Source organism: Podarcis bocagei (genome assembly GCF_964188305.1).
Source record: "Podarcis bocagei genome assembly, chromosome: 1".
Lineage (NCBI taxonomy): Eukaryota > Metazoa > Chordata > Lepidosauria > Squamata > Lacertidae > Podarcis > Podarcis bocagei.
In genome coordinates, this window is record NC_138125.1 from 81,999,068 (window position 1) to 82,021,869 (window position 22,802).

The 22,802-nt window shown below is 43.7% G+C and overlaps 1 protein-coding gene across 1 annotated transcript in view; it reads right to left on the reverse strand.

The window, feature by feature from the left end:
* Positions 1-22,802, reverse strand: part of B4GALNT4 (beta-1,4-N-acetyl-galactosaminyltransferase 4) — a 168,722-nt gene that overhangs the window by 119,691 nt on the left and 26,229 nt on the right. The gene's annotated exons all lie outside the window — the stretch shown is intronic.

A 22,802-nucleotide genomic window follows, 5' to 3' on the forward strand; every position in this document is an offset into this window, starting at 1 on the left:
GAAAATACAGCAGATTCCCCTGATCTAACCTGAGGACCCCACAGAATAGTTTGGCTGATGCTTTAAGGCGGGGCTGCCCCCTTCCAATACAGATAGTGTTTCCATTATTATCCCATGGAGAATTCGACCAAATTCTGCTTCCTGGTGCAAGCACTGCAACAGGTCACACACTCTCCAACTGCGCATCACAAATGGGCAAGGAATAAGTGGTGGCGTTAGGAACAGAGCAGCTCTGCAATGCGGATTCCTGTGGCAAAGGCCACGGAGTCAACTGTTAGAGGAAATATCAGAGAGGTTAGGGGCACTTCTCCCTATTTCCCTTCCAACAGATTATGAATCTTCCTAGCCTTTACTTCATTTAATATAATACCTGTTTTCATTGGCCCTGGGGCTGCAAACACATGTTGATATTTTGTTCCATACTTAAGTCAAATATTCTTGTCAGGGAGCTCTCTCAAACGGTTCTTCTTGCTACTTTTGAGTTAGGAAAATCCCAATTATAGTTTATTTGTTGGTGATGGTGGTGCTTCAGTTGCTGAATTGAGGACTGCAGGTTTTCCATCACATTATAAGGTTCCTTGCTGTTGCTCCACTCTCATTCATCAGCTTCAGCAGTAGAGCATATGCTCTACCAAACTGCATTCAAATGGTCCCAGGTTCAATCACTGGTGTCTCCAGGTGGGTTAGGGAAAGGCTGTTGCCCGAAACACTGGAGAACCACTACCAGTCAGTGCTGACAATCCTGAGCTTGGTTTGTCAGACCAAGGCAGCCTTGAAGGTTTCTGTGTGGCAAGTCGTTTATTGTATTCTTGATATTTCTATATGTATACCCAGCCTTTCAGTAACCAACCAGCATTCCCAGGGCAGCTAACTAAAGAATAAAATTAATACAAATACAACACAACAACAGCACATTACTATTCTGCCCTTTCTTGCACAGACTGTTTGGGCCATGTGAGCTGGACAAATACTTCTGTGTCTTTCATCTTCACTCATCTTCATGCCCTATGGAAAGGTCCATGGGAGACATTTTCCCTAACAGCTGGACCTCTCTCTCAAGCAAGAGATCCAGCTTCTTTCCTTACCAGCAGTTTCAAGTCCCAGTAACTTCTCTCTCCAGAGGAATGCCCACACCTTCAACCAGCTAAATCACTTTTGGGTCTCCAGCTCAGTGCTGTGTCATGGAACTAGATAACATTACTGTCAGATGCCTCTAGCACTTTTGTCAGGTTGGTATATCTGCTTGCTATCCACTTAAATACCCATAGGATGGAGCTGAAGTGCTTCCACCTGCCAACTGTGCATATGGCAAGACAGCTAGGCCATCATCTGCCTGTGAGTGGCAGCTGTGTGTTGTTCCGGACAGACAATTTTTTCTCCTTCTCCTGATCCCAAGAGCTGACCATTCCCAGTCCTGTACCTTTAAGAGATTCCCAGAAGGGAAGATGCCAGCTTCTCGTAGCACAGTGGTTCTGTGATAGGAAAAAACATACTAGATTAAAGTTCTGTGCCACACTTAAAAGACGGTGTAGGTTCTGGCAACCTTACCACAGATTGGGACACCTTGGGGTGCCTCAGTCACCATTACACTGAAGGTATAGGGGGCAAGATCAGCATGCAGAGGCATAATTTAAGGTATAGGAATAATTTAAAATTTAAACACAGACGGGGGGTCACACTATCCTAAGTGCATAGTTGACAGCACAAAGCACGTCTGCTTAATTGCACACGTGGCTCCAGGACTCGCTGCCTCCTTCGCGCCACTGTTCATTACAGCTCTAGCCTTTGTGTTTCCACATATTATGCAAATACAACAGCAGGCAGCTATTATGATCTCTGCCTTAGTCACTGAAGATCTCCAGTGCCTGTCACGTTTACAGAATATTCAGCCTCTCTGCAGGTTTGCACATCTGGGAATAGCTTCATTCAGCAGAGAGAGGAGAAAAAAGTGATTCCTTTCACAACCTATTCCAAGGACAGATTACAATATATCCAGACCTCATTTTATCCTCACAGCCAAAGGAAGCATCACAATGGAATATCAAGAGGTCAGAAACGCAGGTGACCTCTCTAAGGTTATCAGTGGTAAGAGAAGGAACTATAATCCAAACCTGAAGATTCTCACACTTCTAGTTATCTATTTGTACATGTGTGATTCAGTCACACTGATGCACTCAAGAAAATGTAAATCCATTCAAAAGTTAAAAAGTTTGTATAAAACATGTCACATTTTGGCTAAAAGGCAATTAAATATAAATGCATAAATCTTGGACCATTTTGGTCAAGAGATACAGACCACTAGAAATGTGAAAGTCAGCTATAACTACAGAATGAAATGTAAAATAAGAGTTTTAATCATCCTAGTGACAATCAAAGGGGCATCAAAATAATTTTGGCACTGCCTTGCTACCTCAAAAGCAAGAGAAGCCACTTGTTCTATTGTTCCTCTGTCAAAAAGCTTTAACAGAAACTGAAAGAATAGTTAAATTTTAAAAAGGATTTATTGTTTTCAGTTACCACTACCTTAATCATAAGGATATCTATAAGACCACAGCCTCAGCCACCTATTCAAGAATTTGATCCTGAACACATTTTTGGAAGACCAGTGTCAAATTCCACTGGAACTTACTTCCAACAATCTTTCTTCTAAGGAAAAGAAGAAACCATTAGCCTTGGAGTGCAGTGAGATTTGTTTTTTTATATATATTTCCCCCACTTATTTTAGTGGTTTTGTGTCTTGGTGTTTTGATTGTTTTCTCTTTATTGCAAGCTGCCTAGAAAACTATACACATGTTATAAACAAACACTATTGCTTTAAATGTTATCCTGCTTTGTAGTTTTATCTATTTTTATTCCCAGCTCAGGATAAAGGAAGCTTACTTTAACTGATGAAATGGACTACAGTTCACAAAAGACGGGGCCACAATAAATGTATTTGTCTGTAAAGGTGCCAGAAGAGCCTCTTGCTGTTTTTGCTGCAAAAGACTAGCATGAATACTCCTTTGCAAATTAGTTTAAGGCCACATGCAGGATCTGGTGACACACATCACAAACCAACAAGTTTAGCTGCATGTAACAAAATGGTGGATTAGATGAGGCTGTCAACTGCAGTGAAGGTCTGTTAAAGACAGCAAAGCACCCTTTTGGCTGTTGTGCAGCAGGGCCATCAAGATAAGAGGAAAGAGTATTTAGTTAGAACATCACCTCCCACCTTAAGAGCTCTCAGTCAGTAAAGGGTCAGCAAAAGATAGTCAGGGGTGGGGGGGACGGACCTGAATTGCAGCAAGCCATTCATTTCCAAGATGAACTGTAGAGTTTTTGAAAAGCCAAATGCCTTCATTCTGCTCTCTGCCAAAACTCCACAGAGCAGAACTAGATAGGTCCCCTGATCCTTTACCCTGAACTATGTTGGGTCAGCTGTAACTTCTTGCTACACGGAAGCCCTTCAGCTGCACGTACATGTCCTGCCAAACTGGAGTGAATAGAACATCTTCAGCCACATAAAGCAACACAGGGATCACAGCAGAAAAAGATAATTCATAAATGTGAAGTGGCAGTAGGAGAAAAAAGACTTACTGGAGTCCCCGGAATTCTATTAGCTGCACTTAACAGACTGCAGACTGCAAGTGTGGGACTATTGGGTGGAATTCAACATAGCGCTAAGCTAGGCATGCATGTATGTAACAAGGTCTGCTCATGCAACAAGACCCCCCTCCCCCCCCCACGTGCTCCCTAAACCTGTTCTAGAGTTTCACTCAACCCCCCCCCCAAGCAGATTTAAGAGGCTGGGATGCAGGGAGGAGGCAGAAGAGTCCCATTGCACAAGCACACTGTAGCGATCACACAGGGCCCCTGGACGTTCGACGGTCTATTGACCCTGTGCAACCACTGCGATTGCTTTTTCCGCTGCCACCACCCCGTATCTCATGGGGACACACGGAGTCCAGTCAGTTGTTAACATTAACAAATAATCAAGTTTATTTTTAAATGCAGGACCAAGCTTATGGTTACAGTTAATTTTTCTTGGCAGTTTCTTAATCTTAGTTCCTAACAACTTCAAACTGATTATTCCCAACTATCTATCTGACTCCACCTAACAATTCCTCTCACTCTCTCACAATACAACTTGACCAACCCACTGCCTATTCCTCCCTCTTCCTTCTTCAACTCCCAAACCCCAACTGACTTTCAAAACCTCCCACTCTAACTTTTACTCCACCCCTTGCATTCTCACTGGCCAATCACATCACAACACTCATTTAACCCTTTCCTTATGACCCACCAAGGAGGCAAACGCCACACACACCTTGTGCTGTGCATGTAAGAACTAAGTTGATTCCTTCCCATTATCCATATTATACGAGAGTAGGTGTGGGAAATCTTTGACCCTCCAGATGTTGGTGAACTACAATTCCCGTCAGCCCCAGCAAGAATGGCCAATAAGCCAGGATGGTGGGAGGGCCAGAGGCTCCCACACTCTAGAGTTAATACAGCATATATTAATTCAGTCCATGAACTTATAGTTATTTTATATTGATAAGACTTAACCTGATCAATTATGATACTTTGAATTGCTGCAGCGAATCTAAATCTACCCTTCCAGTGGTTGGTTAAGAATAGAAAAGGCATAGGGACTACGGAATAGACTGCAGGGGTCGGCAAGGTTTACCTCGCCTGGGCTGGTTCCCTCCAGCGGAGATCCGTCCGTGGGCCGGATTGCGCATGTGCGTGAGTGCGTGTGCCTGTGATTGCAGACGCAATTTCTGGCGCTGCGGAAGCGAGTCCCCACGCCACACTGTGCCGGTTTAGTGCAGCGTGTGGGGACTCGCCAAGCAGGCAGCTTGGTTCAGGGGCAGCTCAGGGGCAGGTTAAGCGACCCCCGTAGGCCGCTTGTGGCCCATGGGCCTTAGGTTGCCTACCCCTGGAATAGAGTGTCTACCAACCACCACTACTTGCTTCTGCTGGCATCATCCTGAGTAAAGCAGCATGAGTAGACATGTGGTAAAAAATAAATCAGAGTGGGAGCCCCTTTACGTATTTCTGCCCTGGAATCTTAGAGTGGTTGGACAGTAAATAAATAAATAATCAATGCTGCACTATAGCTCACAGAGCTCAGTTCCATCTACCATCATGCTTCCAGGGATACAATCACACAGAGGAAAAAGTCAATATAAAACAGGCTGTTCAGACAGTGAGCCAACAACTGCAGTGATGGCTCACTGGGTATACAATCCAATTCCCACTAAGGCTGCTTCTCTACCAGCATCTCCAATGTCACCTAATCATTACTTTTCCATTGTAAGCTACAAACCAAACAGCAATTGACTTATCACACTATTGTCCTCCTTCTATGTGTACATCACGCTATGCCCCATCTACACCAGTGGGCATGATATAGCTGCTATAAGGAGGGTCATTTAAAGCTCTGCATGCATTCACTACAACCCTTGCGGTGGGCACTGTTTTATGACCCAGCTTAAGTTCTTCCATTGATCTTCTAATTAGCGCTAAAATGCTTCTCTGGCTATATATATTATGAAAGTGTGGCATAGTGCTATAATACCACAATGGCATTTTTGTGTGATACCTCCAGCTTGAATAGTATGGGCAATGGTTACCCAGGCAAGATGTCTCCTCTCCCCGCCACCTCCAAGTCTGCCACTGAGCCAGACCAGAGATTGTGGTCAGAGAAGGTAACACTATTGGCACCTACACCTGTGTAGATGGTGCTACTTCTCCACTCATGGATGTTTTGGATGTTTTGCAGTCTGAGACAGAAAAGCCACAGGGAAAATAAGGGGTGAGGAAGAAGTAGTAGAAGAAGGGATGGTGGTGTTGTGTGGCTGCCCCATAAAATGTGGGTTAGTACAGTGTGGCAATTCCACATTAAAAACCTAGTGTGGAAGCAGCCTAACCTTTTCCCATACAGCTGCATTCACGATCATGTGGTGATACAGTGTAAACTAGCCCCATGGGTTTTTTTTAGCACAAGCATAGATGTTGAGTCTGCTGTGAGATGCTATTTACAGATCCCACCAAAAGCAATTAAACTGATGTTTCTTGGTGACTAATCAGAATTTCAGCTATAATTGCTTAGGTTTCTGCCCTTTCCAATAATTCTTTACCAAACATCAAAACAGAAACACCCAACAAATTCTAAACAAACACAACAACATTTATTAATATTTCACGGTGCAGGGGTGCGAGGGCTGTACTCTGAAGCCTTGAAGACCAGGATTCCAGTCCCATCAGTGCCCGACACATAGCAACATCAGCAGCATTGGGCTGCTAGTACCTTTCATGTGATGAGAGATGTTAAAAACAAATTAGCACTATCTCTGTGATAGGTGCTATGCAGAACATAAAAATAACTGTGTTCCACACCAATTTACCAAGGTAAAGTGGTGTAAGACTGAGTGAGAGAATACGAGAGGATACTTTAGCAGTGATGAGCTAAGGTTGAGCAGCAAGAAAATGCAATGGTTTGGGACAGGATTTGTGAAACAGGCAACTGTGACAGAAATGAACAAAGAGGACTGACCTCTGCAGGCAATAGGAAAAGTGGTAAGACAGGGGAGGGGAATATTTTCCAGCCTAAGGGCTGGAAATTCCCTTCCAGTCAACCTTTTGAGGGACATGAGGCCAGAGTCAAAAGTGGGCAGAGAAACAAATGTGAATTTTACCTTTGTACGGTAGGTGAGTTTTGGCACACCCACCCACCCACCCTTCTCTGTCTCCAGCCAAACAAGATTCCAGCCAAGCAAAAATACCCAGGGTGCAAAGAAGCACCAGTGAGGGGTGTGGCCTGGGGATAATTCTAGGGGCCAGGTAGAGAGACCCAGAGGGCCACATTTAGCTCCTGGGCCTCAGATTCCCAAGACCTATGATAAATAGGAGGGGAAAATCAGTGGCACTTTACAGATCAGAGCTCAAACTAGAGCACTGCCCAGCCAGACATTTGCTTTCACAATAGATTATGGTAATTCTATACCATCAAAAATGCAGAGCAAAATGAAAGGGAGTTAAGAAGTCCCCTCCCAGTCATTCATTCCTCAAAGCCCCACAGGCTCCTGCCTCCGCTGGCCCACAGGAGTGTGAATTTGGAACTCCCTCTAATGAGCAAGCCGGGGAAAGAGCAGAGTGACAGGCAAACAGCTTTGAAACGTCAAGGAATGCAGCGCCTGCTGAAAACCACAAAGTGTTTCTCCCTGAAGGGGACTCGGCGGCTGCCCCGCCTGGGATGTGCTGGGAGGCTCTTTCTAGAGCGACTCCTCCTCTGACAAGCGACTCTCACGCAAACATGTCAATGAGGCGTCTCCAGCCGCTCTTATTCCAGCTGTCTCTGAGAGTGACAGCCAAGCGCAGCAGATAACTAGTGACACGCACCATAGGAAGCCTTCCAATAAAATAAGCTAACATAAGAGGAAAGACTACGCAAGTTGAAGAGGAAAAAAACCCACACAGAGAGACAACAGAAGTGACCAGGCTCAGCGGCTGCTCTTTTACCACCTGCTTCTGGTCGTCCTTTGCAGATGACACACCATAAACCAGGTGACACCCCAAGGTGCAAGAAGGGGTGGGACTCTGCATAACCACAGCACCGCAGCATAAAATCTTCAGTGCAGCTTTAGTCCAGGCTGAGCAGTGGCGAGGAGCGAACAAACAAACAAATGAAGGGACAAATGAAGGGACCAGCAAACAAGCATCTTACTGAAGAACAAACTATACATGACATTTGTCAGGTAGCTCGCTCAGACCAACAGGGACAATAGCATCAGGGTAGGCATGACTTGAGTACTTTACCCTCACTGCAATCCTGGGTGGAATTGCCTCCCTCCATGCCTGACAATCCAACAGGGAGTGTGATTCCAACTGAGACTGTAGTGGTGGTAGAGAGTTAAAGCTCCCCAGCTGGTCATGCCATGTTCCCGGTCCAGTTTAGGGGGCTCTGCGCCAGCGATTCATTGAAACTAACTAGTTAGTTTGAAAGCAAACTAACTTTACTTATTTTTAATTGGGACTTATCAATAGGTCACATCAATGGAAATAAGAGAAGCTCATAACACAATATGAAATATACACTATGCATATCTTAATCCCAACAACAAATTTCTTCATCTGCCATTACCCAAAGGCTTGACAAAATAACATTTTCAACAGTTGTCAAAACTCATATAACATAGAAGGGATGCCTGAGCCTTCCAGAGCCAGGGCACCACCACCAAGAAAGCCCTGTTCCAAGTTCCGGCAACATGGATCTCCCTCAATGATGGAGCAAGAAATAGAGCCTCTCTGACCAAGCAGACAGGATGGCACTGAAAGAGCTGGTATTTTCCACTTAGTGCTTTGTACATCAGGGTTAAAACACTGAACTGGGCTCAGACACTAACCTCGAACTTAGTGGCTGCTGAAGTTGCCCTTCCTTTGATTCCCAACCTGAGCTTCAAGTCACAACACCTGCAGCCTGATCCAAAATCAACAGTGAATTGCTGTGTTCCATATTCATTTTACAGTGGTACCTCGGGTTAAGACCTTGATTCGTTCTGGAGGTCCATTCTTAACCTGAAACTGTTCTTAACCTGAAGCACCACTTTAGCTAATGGGGCCTCCTCCTGCCGCCGCACTGCGATTTCTGTTCTCATCCTGAAGCAAAGTACTTAACCAGAGGTACTATTTCTGGGTTAGCGGAGTCTGTAACCTGAAGGGTCTGTAACCTGAAGCGTCTGTAACCCGAAGTACCACTGTATTATTTATTTCTCATCAAATTTGCACACTGCTTTGTTTTGTTTGTTTTTTTTTTAAAAAAAGCTCAATGCTGTTTACAAAAGATAAAACAGTAAAATCCTGAAAACTGTACAACCTAATACAGTGGTGCCTCGCAAGACGAAATTAATTCGTTCCGCAAGTCTCTTCGTCTTGCGAGTTTTTCGTCTTGCGATGCACGGTTTCCCATAGGAATGCATTGAAAATCAATTAATGCGTTCCTAGGGAAACCGCCTTCAGACCAGGTCCGGGGACAGTCTGTCCCCGGACCTCTTCTGAAGGCTGGGGGGGGGGACAAAGGGCTTTTCTTCCCACCCCCAGCATTTTTAAAAAAACCGGGACAGCGGAGGACTTCTCCCCTGTCCGGGCGATCTTAAAATGCTGGCGGGCGGCATTTTAAAATCGCCCCGGGACAGCGGAGGACTTCTCCGCTGTCCGGGGCGATTTAAAAGCCCCTGGGAAGGCAGGCAGGGGGGACAAAGACTTTTGCCCCCCGCCCGCCTTCAGAAGAGGTCCTGGACCTCTTCTGAAGGCGGGCGGGGGGCGAAAGTCTTTGCTCCCCCCGCCTGCCTTCAAAAGCCCTCCGGGACAGGCAGGCAGGGGGGAGCAAAGACTTTCGCCCCCCGCCCGCCTTCAGAAGGTGTTCCCGCCCCGCCGCCTGTCTTCGGAGCATCGTTCCGAAGCCCGGCGGCGGCGGGAGGAGGCGTTCCCGCCCCACCGCCCGGCTTCGGAGGAGGTCCGAGGACAGTGGGGAAGACGCGCTGCGCTTCCCCGCTGTCCCGGATATTTCCCTATGGGCTGTCGTCTTGCGAAGCAAGGGCCAGGGTGGGAGAGTGCTAGAGTTTTGTCTAGTCCTGTTAGATGGGATCAATTCCAATCTGTTACCTCCGAGGATGTGGACAGGCTGCTTGGACAAGTGAAACCGACCACCTGTCTCCTTGATCCTTGCCCATCCTGGCTGATAAAAGCGAGCCGGGAAGGGCTGGGCGATGGGCTCTGCGGGGTGGTGAATGCTTCCCTCTGTGAGGGAGCCTTCCCAGACCCACTGAAAGAGGTGGTCATTAAACTGCTTCTTAAAAAAACATCTTTAGACCCAGCCAATTTGGCCAACTATCGCCCAGTCTCAAATTTACCATTCTTGAGCAAGGTGATTGAGCGGGTGGTTGCCAGACAACTCCAAGCACGCCTGGAGGATGCGGACCATTTGGATCCCTTCCAATCGGGATTCAGGCCTCACCATGGGACTGAAACTGCCTTGGTCGCGCTGGTTGATAATCTCCGGCGAGCTAGGGACAAAGGTGAGAGCTGTTTCCTAGTTCTGCTGGATCTCTCAGCAGCCTTTGATACCATCGACCATAACATCCTTCTGGACCGTCTAGAGGGGCTGGGAGCTGGGGGCACTGTTATACGGTGGTTCCGCTCCTTTCTCCTGGGCCGTGTCCAGAAAGTGGTGGTGGGGATGAGTGTTCAGACCCCTGGGCTCTCAGTTGTGGGGTGCCTCAGGGTTCCGTCCTCTCCCCCATGCTTTTTAATATCTATATGAAGCCGCTGGGAGAGATCATCAGGGGGTTTGGGCTGGGTGTTCATCAGTATGCAGATGACACCCAGCTCTACCTCTCCTTTAAATCAGAACCAGTGAAGGCGGTGAAGGTCCTGTGTGAGTGCCTGGAGGCTGTTGGAGGATGGATGGCGGCTAACAGATTGAGGTTGAATCCTGACAAGACAGAAGTACTGTTTTTGGGGGACAGGGGGCAGGCGGGTGTGGGGGATTCCCTGGTCCTGAATGGGGTAACTGTGCCCCTGAAGGAACAGGTGCGCAGCCTGGGAGTCATTTTGGACTCACAGCTGTCCATGGAGGCACAGGTTAATTCTGTGTCCAGGGCAGCTGTCTACCAGCTCCACCTGGTACGAAGGCTAAGACCCTACCTGCCCACGGACTGTCTTGCCAGAGTGATGCATGCTCTAGTTATCTCCCGCTTGGACTACTGCAACGCGCTCTACGTGGGGCTACCTTTGAAGGTGACCCGGAAACTGCAATTAATCCAGAATGCGGCAGCTAGACTGGTGACAGGGAGTGGCCGCCGGGACCACATAACACCGGTTCTGAGAGATCTGCATTGGCTCCCAGTACGTTTCCGAGCACAATTCAAAGTGTTGATGCTGACATTTAAAGCCCTAAATGGCCTCGGTCCAGTATACCTGAAGGAGCGTCTCCATCCCCATCGTTCAGCCCGGACACTGAGATCCAGCACCGAGGGCCTTCTGGCGGTTCCCTCATTGTGAGAAGTAAGGTTACAGGGAACCAGGCAGAGGGCCTTCTCGGTAGTGGCGCCTGCCCTGTGGAACGCCCTCCCAGCAGATGTCAAAGCAATAAACAACTATTTTACTTTTAAAAGTCATCTGAAGGCAGCCCTCTTTAGGGAAGTTTTTAATGTTTGAAGCTGTACTGTTTTTAATATTCAGTTGGAAGCCGCCCAGAGTGGCTGGGGAAACCCAGCCAGATGGGCGGGGTATAAATAATAAATTATTATTATTATTATTATTATTAGGAAGAACTGCCTCCTGTACAGTCCTCTCCTTAACACCAGCCTGCATGTAATGTGGTCCATTCCCACCACACACACATCCCAAGTTTGTATCAGAGATGAGTGAAAAAATTGGCATTACTCTGCTGCCTCTGCTCTGCATGGAGAGGGGGCAATGAGTATTAAGACAGAGCAGAGGCCTTTCAATTTGACAGCAATAAGATAAAGTCTGGTCTTTATTTCAACAGCTCCTTGTATAACTGAATTTAACTTTGAAAATAAATTAAATGTTGTAGGGGGAACATGAGACCAATTCAGTGTTCTGGTTCAGGCATAACATTGTTGCTCCACAAAGCATTGTTTGTTAGAGTTGGGGTAGAAAATTGGCTGGAGTGTTCACCCTCCCCCCTCTCCTCTAATATGCCAGTCATGAAAGGACACGGTTCAATCTGTTTCCCACAATGTCCAAACTATGATTTGAGCCCTGCCTACAAACCAGAATGGCAAACAATGGCTTGGCCCTGATTCATTGCTAGCGCTTAAAACATAATGCCCTGGTTCAGATGTCATAGTAACCTCTGGATCAGCAAACCAGGAACTCTTTTTAAGCTGGGCACCCAAGGAGGGCATACTGGATCAGGCCAATGACCCATGTAGCCCAACATCCTGTTCTCACCCTGGGAAAAACCAAAAGCAGGACCTGAGCACAATAGCACTCTCCCAGGTTTCTTGGACAAAAATACTCTTCAGTGTTGAACAGATTTTTTTTCTGTTCCCATCTTATTAGTTCTCATGATATAACTTTGCAGAAGTGGGTAAAACTGAGATCATGAGTTGCTCGGAGCCACTCCGTGGCAATTTCATGGCTGACATAGGACTTTAAAACTCAATTTCCCATGTACAAACTCAATATCCCTGGTCTCTGAACCATCTCAGATGGCATTTAACCTTTTCCTGTGCCTGCAGTTTAAAAGGCAGCGAGTTCATAATCAGTACCCCAATACTAAACACATTTACCTAGAAGCAAATTCCATTAAAAGCATGCGTTTTAAAGGAAGCCCACTTTATCTGGCATTAGCATGTCCATGGAAGCAACACCAAATACAACTTAGGGTATCTTAGAGACAAGTCCTCTAAAATATTTTTTTTGGTCTTCTCTCCCATGTCTCTGTTTGCTATCAGTATTCAGTTATAGGAATTTATTGATTTCTATTTCAAAAGTTATAGAGTTCTCAGAATGAAGCATGCTTTATGTATTAGACCACATACACAACATTGAGGTTACATAACCCCCTTTTTGAGCTTAAATGTAAAACTGGAAGCCTATTTAAGTACAGGAGGGGTTGAGAGCATGAAGCCCAAGGCAGGAGCTGAATGAGGCCTTCTAGTCTGCCCTGTCTGAGTCTTGAGATTCTCTCCGGACCACATCCCTTGAGGGTCCTCAGGGGTGCCAACTTGAATAAAATATTGGGAGTGGGGCAGGTAAGCCCCACCCCACATAACTGATCACATGACATGGTGCATGCATACCATTTGAATGGCAATGCCCATCAGCTGGGGGTGGCAACCTCCTGAAATATTTTATTGGGGGGGGGTGTCAAAGGTACCTCAGCCCCTAGGAGTTGGCTCCTATGCTGGTCCTGCTCTGCACTGCTTTTGGGTGTCTGGAACATACCCTACTGTATGAATAGAGTCACAACCATTGCCTCACCTACTTTTTGCTTCTGCCCTCCATCCACCACCTGTTTGAGACTCCTGGCAGGTTGCCCATGGCCTTCTGGCTGAAAAGGGCTCCCGACCCCTGAAGAGATTACAGGATTTAGTTTAGCATAACATCTCAAGAGCAAGCTACCTGTGTTTTCCAAATGGCTTTTAAAATGGCATAAACCACTTTTCCTGCCCGAGTGTCAAACTTAAGAATCTGAAATGGACATTTATAAATCAGAAGCAGGAAGTAATAAATATGTTTGATATTTAATCATTACAGACCCTGATTCAACTAAAATCAGTCTGGATTAAAGCCCACTGACCATACCTACCTTAAATCCCATTTCAACGAAGCTTGCTTTCCATCTGAGACTGTAGCTCAATTAAGAATGATTACTCACTCAGGAGGTGTTTTCGTACTCAGAAGTAGTAACTGTCAAAAGGACTGCAGGTGTTGGGTTTTTTGGTCCAGATTACTGTTTCTCAAACAGTGGGCCTAAGGGCCACATCCTGCCCAATGATTCCTCACTTGCTTGCCCCAAATCCTAGCCAGCTCCATCAGCATCTTGCATACTGAGTAAATGTGGCCAGGAGTCAGGGAAGTTCCTGGTGGAAGGAAGGGGAGGAGGGGAAAGGGTCAGAGCAGGTGTTGAAAGAAGTTAGAAAGTGAATTAAAGGTATTATAGGATGATCATCACCATCATTATCAATAACAAAATAAACTGGGAAAGAAAAAAAAGGATGAGTGGAAGAAATGAATGTAAAAAGACCAGGAGTGGGGGGCCATAAAACTGGTGTGTGGGTGGGAGTGAGATACAAATAAGCTACAAGCTGAGTGTGAAAGAAAAGTAGACGATAAAATTACAGGAGATGGGGAAAATATTTTTGCAAGGCATGTGAGGGTAAGGAAGGGGAAAACAGGAGGAGGGGGAAATCTGCCTACACCTGGAAGGGAAGGGGTTAATTTTTTTCTTCTTCATGCCTTTGGATCAGGAAACTCTTCCTGAAGTGGGGAGGCTGTCACAATACTTCCAAAGCAAACGTCAATACTTAACTTTAAGAAAGCTGAACTATGAAACTGACTGTCATAAGGAAAACACTGCTGCAAAAAATAAACAAATAGCAATTTAGGTATCAGCAGAAAATGAGGTCAGTAACAGCCAGCTGGCATTGTCAAATTCTGCCTCCATTTAGGAAGGACTCGGTAATTTTCAGCCATCTCAAATGGGCCTCGGGGTAGAAATTGTGAGGTCCTCTTCTCTATAAGGAAATCCCTATAAAAAATGGGACCAAAATTCAATCCAGCACCTTTCCTTGAGAAGGAATGTAAAAGAAAAAAGAAAAAAGGAACATTTCATCAGAAGTAATTGTACAGAACCCTGAACTTTTTCAGCGTTGACATCTGCGGTATAACATGCTTGAAAATGTCCATCTGTCAACAATCCATACCCTTCTTTCACTCTCCACCACACAGCCTGTCAAAGTCATTTTTGCACATAAAGCAAGCACAGTATAGAACAGAAGCAGGCGATCCAAGCTGTTGCATACAAAGATCTTCGAGAGACAGCCTGATTTGATCAGATGGGATGAATTCTGGCATACATTAGTATTGTTATAATCACTGGGCATTAATATTGCACTTTGAAGTATGTAAATGCTTTTCACCCAGTCAACAATTCTGTAAATTAGGTTGCATTCTATTTTACAGACAGAAAAAATGCAGATCACATTCAGGTGACCCAAACCCAAACCTTTGTAAACCATGATTTATGAAGTCATGAATAAACAATGTGGCCATGTGTTCTTCTCTCCCAATATCACATGATGGCTTCAGCATAAAGATTCTGACCTGCATATAGCTGGAGTTCCCAGTATATTTATTTTTGTTATATTTGTTAACCAACATTAAACCTGAATTCCCCATCATATATAACGAGGACCAGTGGATTAATACAAACCTGAATTTTTGCACAAACGTGATAGGTTGGTAGAAGGAACAAGGGAGATGAGTGCAGCCATGATGCACCTCCATATCTTTATAAACCATAGCTTATGTCTTTGTGAAGTTTATAAACCATGGTTTATGAATCTTTGGATCATTGTCTAAACATGACCAATGCCATGCTCCGTGGTTACAAGTCAGTGTGCACCTGAGAATAAATTTAATCCTGGTTTCAACATGATCTGTTGGCCCACAGTGTATCTGTTTAGTACTGAGAAAAACAAACGTAAACATTGTACTTTCTAAGAGCAGCAACTTTAATCACGCATATGAATTCCTCCTCCTCTGCCATGACCTAACTCTGAGCTTTAATGCAAAGACTCAGAGAGCGCTGGAATGCAGAACACTGTATACTTTGTGTTCTGGAAAGTGTTTGCCCCTTCCTCAAGCACTTCCAGATGTATGGGGTCTATATGCCTTAGAAGTGCAACATTAAGCTAATGAAAACAACATTCCTCCTTCCCAGCTTATGCCTAAGTCTATCCCCTTCTTCTATTACATCACATAAGAAAAAGCATCAGAAGAAAGACACAGTTTCCCCCCACCATGGCTGAGGCATGGAGACTTTCCAAGTACATCTCCTTTCCTCAATTTACCACTCTCCCCACAATTCAAATGAAGTCAACTGTTTGAAGTTAACCTGCTAAACTATTAAGTAGTTCCAAAGAGGTGCACCCAGATGCTAGGATAGCAAACCTGTGGCCCTCTGGCTGTTGTTGGACTACAGTATCCATCAACCTTGACCATTAGCTGTACTGGCCTGGGCTGACAGGAGCTGGAGTCCACAGGCTCCCCATCCCTGACCTTAAAGCTCTGCCGCTTCAGTGTTCACAGCACATGACATTACGGTGGCATCACTCAGTTTTACCAGCGCAGATGCTTATGATTAGGCTGCCAGCACCACCACAACAAATGCAAAAACTCAAGCACTTAGACTCTTAGAGGGTTAACTGATCAGAGCTTTCGTCTGCCTGCCCACAAGCCAGACAGCACTTCTCAACCTTGCAAGCAAAATTTTGCCTTTAAAAGCATTCGGAAAGAGTTCCAGAGAATTAATGAGTCCAAAGGATAAACAAGTGCATTTCAATTAATATTAATGTCACATGCTCAAAGATCACAGCCAACCTTTGTCTCAACATGTATCCCCATGTTTCTTTTATTACAGGAGAGGTCAGACCACAGGGCTGCTGCCGCTTATGAGTTCACCTACTTGTGGTTACCCTTCCCCTGTGTATAACATTAAACAGCATAAGCTACTACCTGAACACCACATAGTGCAACTTCAGACCTGCAATTAGCAGAGCTTCCTGGCTATAAAGGAAGGGGAAAGCAATATGGACGGGCAACTGTTAGCATAGGGAAGGGGGAGGAATTCCCTTTTAAAGATTCCATAAGTCACAAGAGAAGTTCTTGAAGACAGTTCTCCTAAAAAAAAAAGGGAGGAGTGGGAAAGAGAAGGAAAACAGAGATGCTGTGGGACAAATGGCACGAAAACTGAAAACAGAACTTACAGACCCACTAACATATGGGATGAAGCTTAAAAGCTCAGAGCCCAACAAGGCTCAAGGCATCTTAAGAACTGTCATGTGGGGTTAGACAGCATGATCATCCAAGCTGAATGTTCTGTCTATTGACAGCGACCCCCCACCCCCACCCTCAAGTTTTAATGCTCAATCAGTCCATGTTTTGGATGAAACCTCCTCGCTGATTTACATAAGCAGACAATATAAACATTCCTTTAATACTAAGGCACTCAAAATTTCCCTTGCCTATGTATTATCTGAATAAGTAGGATAAACAACCTGAAGTTATTTCTCTATGTATAAACCAGGTAGCTAAACATAATCTACTCCTGCTTGCAGAAGTATGGGGCGTTTGAAAAAAGACCAACGTTGAATATTCAGGCATTCATCAAGGACTCAGGGGAAGGGCTTAGCACTCACTCTGTCCCAGGCTTTTGAGAAAGGCAAAAGCAGTGTGAATCTATTTTGCTGCTTCAAAGCACACTAGAGGACTCTGAACAGGGTAGGAGGAGGTCGCCTCACACCAAAGCATGAACGGGCGGGAACCCTTCAAGTTCTTTGCGATATATGGGGAGGGAGGGGTCTCCGCTCATGCTAGGTATCTGGAGAAGGGGTAAGTGGTCTCTCGGTGAGCTTGCAGGGTCAGAATATATGGTCACCACTGGTGGTCAGCACCCCTCTAAATCTTGCAGAATTCAGTGACACAAGATGGAGTAACCACTAGCTTGGATGATGGCAATGATTATTCTTTTTGCTGGTCATTCAGGTGCATTTCAGGAAGAAAATAAGAGAAAAGGTGGAAAGTGTTCCAATACAGAATATTAATTTGTGTTTTAATTTCTTTTGTTTACTCGAGCAGTCCATCTGATGTGATGGGCACATTTACTGTGCAGGAGATTAAAATATAAATGCACTAAACAGCGAACAGAAAAAAGCTATACAGTTTGTCCCCAAAATATTGCATTAAGATGAGAGATGGGACAGTGAGCCTGTAGGTTCCACTCCATTAAAGAATAACTGGGGTAGAAGCTGGTAATCCATTGCTCTCTGATCAAGAGAGACTGCAGACTAAACCCATCCAATAGGGAAACAAGAGAGGAATATTAATATACCAATATGCTGTTGTAAAATGCAAGAGATGAGAAGAATGAACTCCACCAACACACCAGACCTAATGCCTATACAGCCAAAGCTAAGGCAGAGCCTGTCTCTGTTGCTGAGACCTGTAAGCAAGGTGAATCATGAAGCTCTTAAGGGGCCAGGAAGAATCACCCAATTCCTGATCTAGGCTCATGGTGCAATGAAGCTTCCTTGGTTGCTGAGACTTGTTTCACTGTTAGTCTCACTCTCACCCAAGGTGCTGGTGCAAAGGTATATTCATTTTTTTTTATAAGATTTTTATTGGTTTTACGAAATTTTAAAGAACAAACAAACACTTAGGAAAACAAACATACACGTATAATTTCATAACATATTTTCATAAACCTCTTTTCTGGGACTTCCCCATACCCCCCCTTTCTGCATCCCAGTGTCCATAATTTTATAGCAACTCCCAATTGTTACTTTCCAACCTCAGTCATCTTAGTCATCTCTATATTCTAACCTTATGTCACTGTATCCCTTTGTTCCTAAGAACCAAAACACTCTAACATTCATTGAGTTTATAATAGTCCTTGAGGTAACTTTTGAATTTTCTCCATTCTTCTTCCACTGTCTCTTTTCCTTGGTCACGGATTCTGCCTGTCATCTCGGCCAATGTCATATAGTCCATCACTTTCATCTGCCATTCTTCCAGAGTGGGTAGATCTTGTGTCTTCCAATGCTTTGCGATGAGTATTCTTGCTGCTGTTGTAGCGTACATGAAAAAAGCTCTATCCTTCTTTGACACCAATTGGCCGACAATGCCCAAGAGAAAGGCCTCTGGTTTTTTAGGAAAAGTACATTTAAGTACCTTTTTCATTTCATTATAGATCATTTCCCAGAAAGCCTTAATCTTCGGGCATGTCCACCAAAGGTGGTAGAAAGTACCTTCAGTCTCTTTGCATTTCCAACATTTGTTATCGGGCAAATGATAAATTTTTGCCAGCTTGACTGGGGTCATGTACCACCTGTATACCATTTTCATAATGTTTTCCTTTAAGGCATTACATGCCGTAAATTTGATACCGGTGTTCCATAACCATTCCCAGTCATCTGACATGATGTTATGACCAACATCCTGTGCCCACTTAATCATAGCTGATTTGACTGTCTCCTCCTGTGTATTCCATTTCAGCAACAAGTTATACATTCTAGATAAATTCTTAGTACTAGGTTCTAACAATTCAGTTTCTAATTTTGATTTTTCCATCTGGAAACCGATTTTCCTGTCCTGTTTGAAAAATTCCACTATTTGATGGTATTGAAACCAATTTTGTACCTTATGCTTCAGTTTCTCATAACTTTGCAATTTGAACTTATCTCCATCATGTTCCAAAATTTCCCAATACTTCGGCCATCCGACCTCCATATTGAGTTTCTTCACTGCCTTGGCCTCCACTGGTGAGACCCATCTAGGGGTTTTGTTTTCCAACAGATCTTTATATCTTATCCAAACATTAAACAATGCTTTTCTAACAATGTGGTTCTTGAAGGCACTATTAACTTTGTCATACCATAGATATGCATGCCAACCAAAAGCATTGTTAAAACCTTCCAGATCTAAGATGTCTGTGTTTTCGAGGAGCATCCATTCTTTCAGCCAGCAAAATGCTGCTGCCTCATAATACAATTTCAAGTCCGGCAGGGCAAAACCCCCTCTTTCTTTAGCATCTGTCAATATTTTAAATTTAATTCTGGGCTTTTTGCCCTGCCAGACAAATTTCGAAATATCTTTCTGCCACCTCTTAAAACATTCCATCTTGTCCAGGATCTGCAAGGTCTGGAACAAAAATAACATTCTAGGCAATACATTCATTTTGATCACAGCAATTCGGCCTAACATTGACAATTTCAAATTTGACCATATTTCTAGATCTTTTTTGATTTCCGACCAACATTTTTCGTAGTTATCTTTATACAAATTCACATTTTTAGATGTCAAATAAACCCCTAGGTATTTCACCTTCTTGACCAGTGTCAACCCTGTCTCCTCTTGAAACTTCTCCTTTTCTATCTCTGTTAAATTTTTTCCTAAGACTTTGGTTTTTTGTTTATTCAGCTTAAATCCAGCTACCTGGCCAAACTGTTGTATTATTTCTAAAACCTTTTTCGTACTAGTGTTTGGCTCTTGCAAAGTCAATACTAGGTCATCTGCAAACGCTCTTAGCTTGTAATGTTTAGCTCCGACCTGCACTCCCTTAACCTGCTGGTCTTCCCTTATCATATTCAGCAGCACCTCCAGAACTGAGATAAAAAGTAATGGGGAAATTGGACACCCCTGTCGTGTTCCTTTTTCTATCTTAAGTTCCTCCGTCACTACATTATTTACAATCAATTTAGCTTTTTGTTCAGAGTATATTGCAGCCATACCATTCTCAAAACCTTGACCTACCCCCATCCCATGGAGATTCTTTATCATAAAGCTCCAAGAAATATTGTCAAAGGCTTTCTCCGCGTCCACAAAGATCAATACTGCTTTAGTGTTTATGTTCACCTCTAGCTTTTCCAAAATATCTATCACATTCCTTACATTGTCTGCTAGGTGTCTTTTAGGGAGAAAGCCTGCTTGGTCCCTATGAATCTTCTCCATCAACACTCTTTTAAATCTTTTTGCCAAAATGTCTGCAAAGATTTTGTAATCCACATTAAGTAGTGATATTGGGCGGTAGTTCTTCAGTTGAGTCTTTTCAGTCTCTGTCTTTGGTATGAGTGAAATATATGCTTCTTTCCACGATTCAGGTGTCTTTTTTCCCTCAAGGATCTCATTACAGACTTCTTTTAGTGGTTGAATCAGCCATTCCTTCAGCGATTTGTAGTATCTTGAAGTCAATCCATCTGGTCCTGGAGATTTGCCCAGTTGCATATTCTGAATGGCAGCCTCTATCTCTTGTTCTGTTATTCTCTGGTTCAAATCCATCTTGTTTTGATGAGAGATTTTTTGTAGTCCATATTTATCAAGGAATTTATCTATATCTTCTTCATTTTGCGGGCCTTGAGTATAAAGCTTTTTAAAATAACTCAGGAAGCAATTTCTAATTTCATTAGGTTTAGAGATATTCTTTCCATCCACTTCTAAACTTGTGACTGTATTTAGTTTCTGCCTTTTCTTCAGTTGCCAGGCCAGAAGTTTACCGCATTTATTTGCTGATTCAAATGTCTTTTGCTTCATCTGCTTTATCTTCCATTCAATCTCCAGGTTCATCAATTCCATGTATTGTGATTGATATAACTTGATCTCTCTTAAAATCTCCTGGGACTTTGGTTTTGCTCTTAATTTTTTCTCTCCTTCTTTTATCTTTTCCAGAATCTTTTCTTTTTTCTCATTTTGTTTTTTCCTCTTTATTGAGTTTTGTTGAATCAAGAAGCCTCGCATCACCGCTTTGCTTGCGTCCCAGATCACTCTTTTCTCAACGTCAGCCCTCAGATTTATTTCAAAATAGTCCTTTAAGGTTTTTTGGGCCTTCATAAGGATCTCCTTGTCTCGAAAGAGGGCGTCATTCATTCTCCATCTAAATTGACCAGTTGTTGTAAGTTTCATTTCCATCTTCACGGCGTTATGGTCGGAGCAAGTTTTTGGGCAGATTTCCACCTTCTTAATCTTTGGGGCCATACCACTAGTAATCCAAATTTGATCAATTCTGGTCCAGGTCAACATTGCTTGGGAGAAAAAGGTTCCCTCTCTCTCCAGAGGGTTCCTTGTTCTCCATATATCTATCAAGTCCATGTTATCAGTCATTTCAAAGAAAGTCTTAGGAAGTCTCCCTTCCTTACTGATTGTTAGTCTTTGTGCCTTATCCATATTAGTGGAGACCACGCCATTCATGTCTCCCATAATTATCATATTGTAGTCCAGGTAGTCCGTCAAGGTTTCATGAAGTCTCTTAAAGAAGTCAGATTTGCCTTCATTTGGTGCATAAATTCCAACAACTAAAAGTTTTTCTCCTTGTACTTGTATCTCCACTGCCAAATATCTCCCTTGTTCATCTTTAAATATCATTTTTGGAGCCCATTTTTCTTTCACATATATTACAACTCCTCTTTTCTTAACTTTGTCTGATGAAACAAATTCTTGTCCTAGCCTTTTATTTGTAAGTAGTCTCCTGTGGGCTCTAGTTATATGAGTTTCTTGTAGACATATCAAATCCAGCTGTTCTCTATTCAATATATGGAATACTTGTCTTCTCTTCAAAGGCCCATTGAGCCCATTACAATTCCAACTAAGGAATTGCAAAGCCATCTTGTTATTTTCTTAAGGCTCCTCCAACAGCTCCAAGTTGTTGCTCTTCTTCTAATGGTGGTGGTTTTTGTCCAATCGAGAGATTCAGGATATCTAGTGCTCTCCTCTGTTCTGCCAGTACATCCACAGTCCCCTTCTGTAAGTCCTCCTGATTTCTTGCCAAAAATTTGTCTTTATCTTGAATTGTCTTTATTTTCACCTTTTTTGCCTTGTAATCAAATGACAGTCCTTGTGGAAATTCCCACCTAAAGCGGATGGAATTTTTCTTTAACAAAAGAGCCAGGTCCTTGTAGAAGTTTCTTAAGTCCAAGATATATTTTGGGATGTCTTTAAAGATCTGTACAGTTGAGTTGCCAATTTGCAGGGCCTTTTCAAAATGTAGTCCTAATATTTTGTCTCTTTCCTCCTTGGATCTAAATGTAATCAGGCAGTCTCTCGGGGTCTTTCTGTCCTGTTTTTTACCCAGTCTAAAAGCTGTTGTAATTTTGATTTCGTCTTCCTCCAGATCCCAGCAGTCCACAAACTCCCGTGTCAGGTATTCCGCAAGATTGTCTCTCTCGTTCTCTGGGATCGATCTTAATTTCAAATTTCTCTCTTTTCTCTGTAACTCCCACAAGGCCAAAGTTGCATCATGCTCATAGACCTTCTTGGCAATCGGCTCTAATTTCTCTTGCGTCTCTCCAGCAACAGCTTTGGCATCTTCGGCAATTTGACGTGTAGTAGCGTTTTCCTCCACCAATTTATTTATAGATTCTGTGTTCTGGTTTAATCTTACTGATATTTCTGTTAATTTTTGTGTATTTTCTGAAGTCTGTTTTGTCAAAGACTCCAGAGTTTGATTTATCTTGAGCAGAGCGTCTGTCACAGCTTCCATAGAGGCAGCTGCTCCTTTTTCCTGTTCTGTT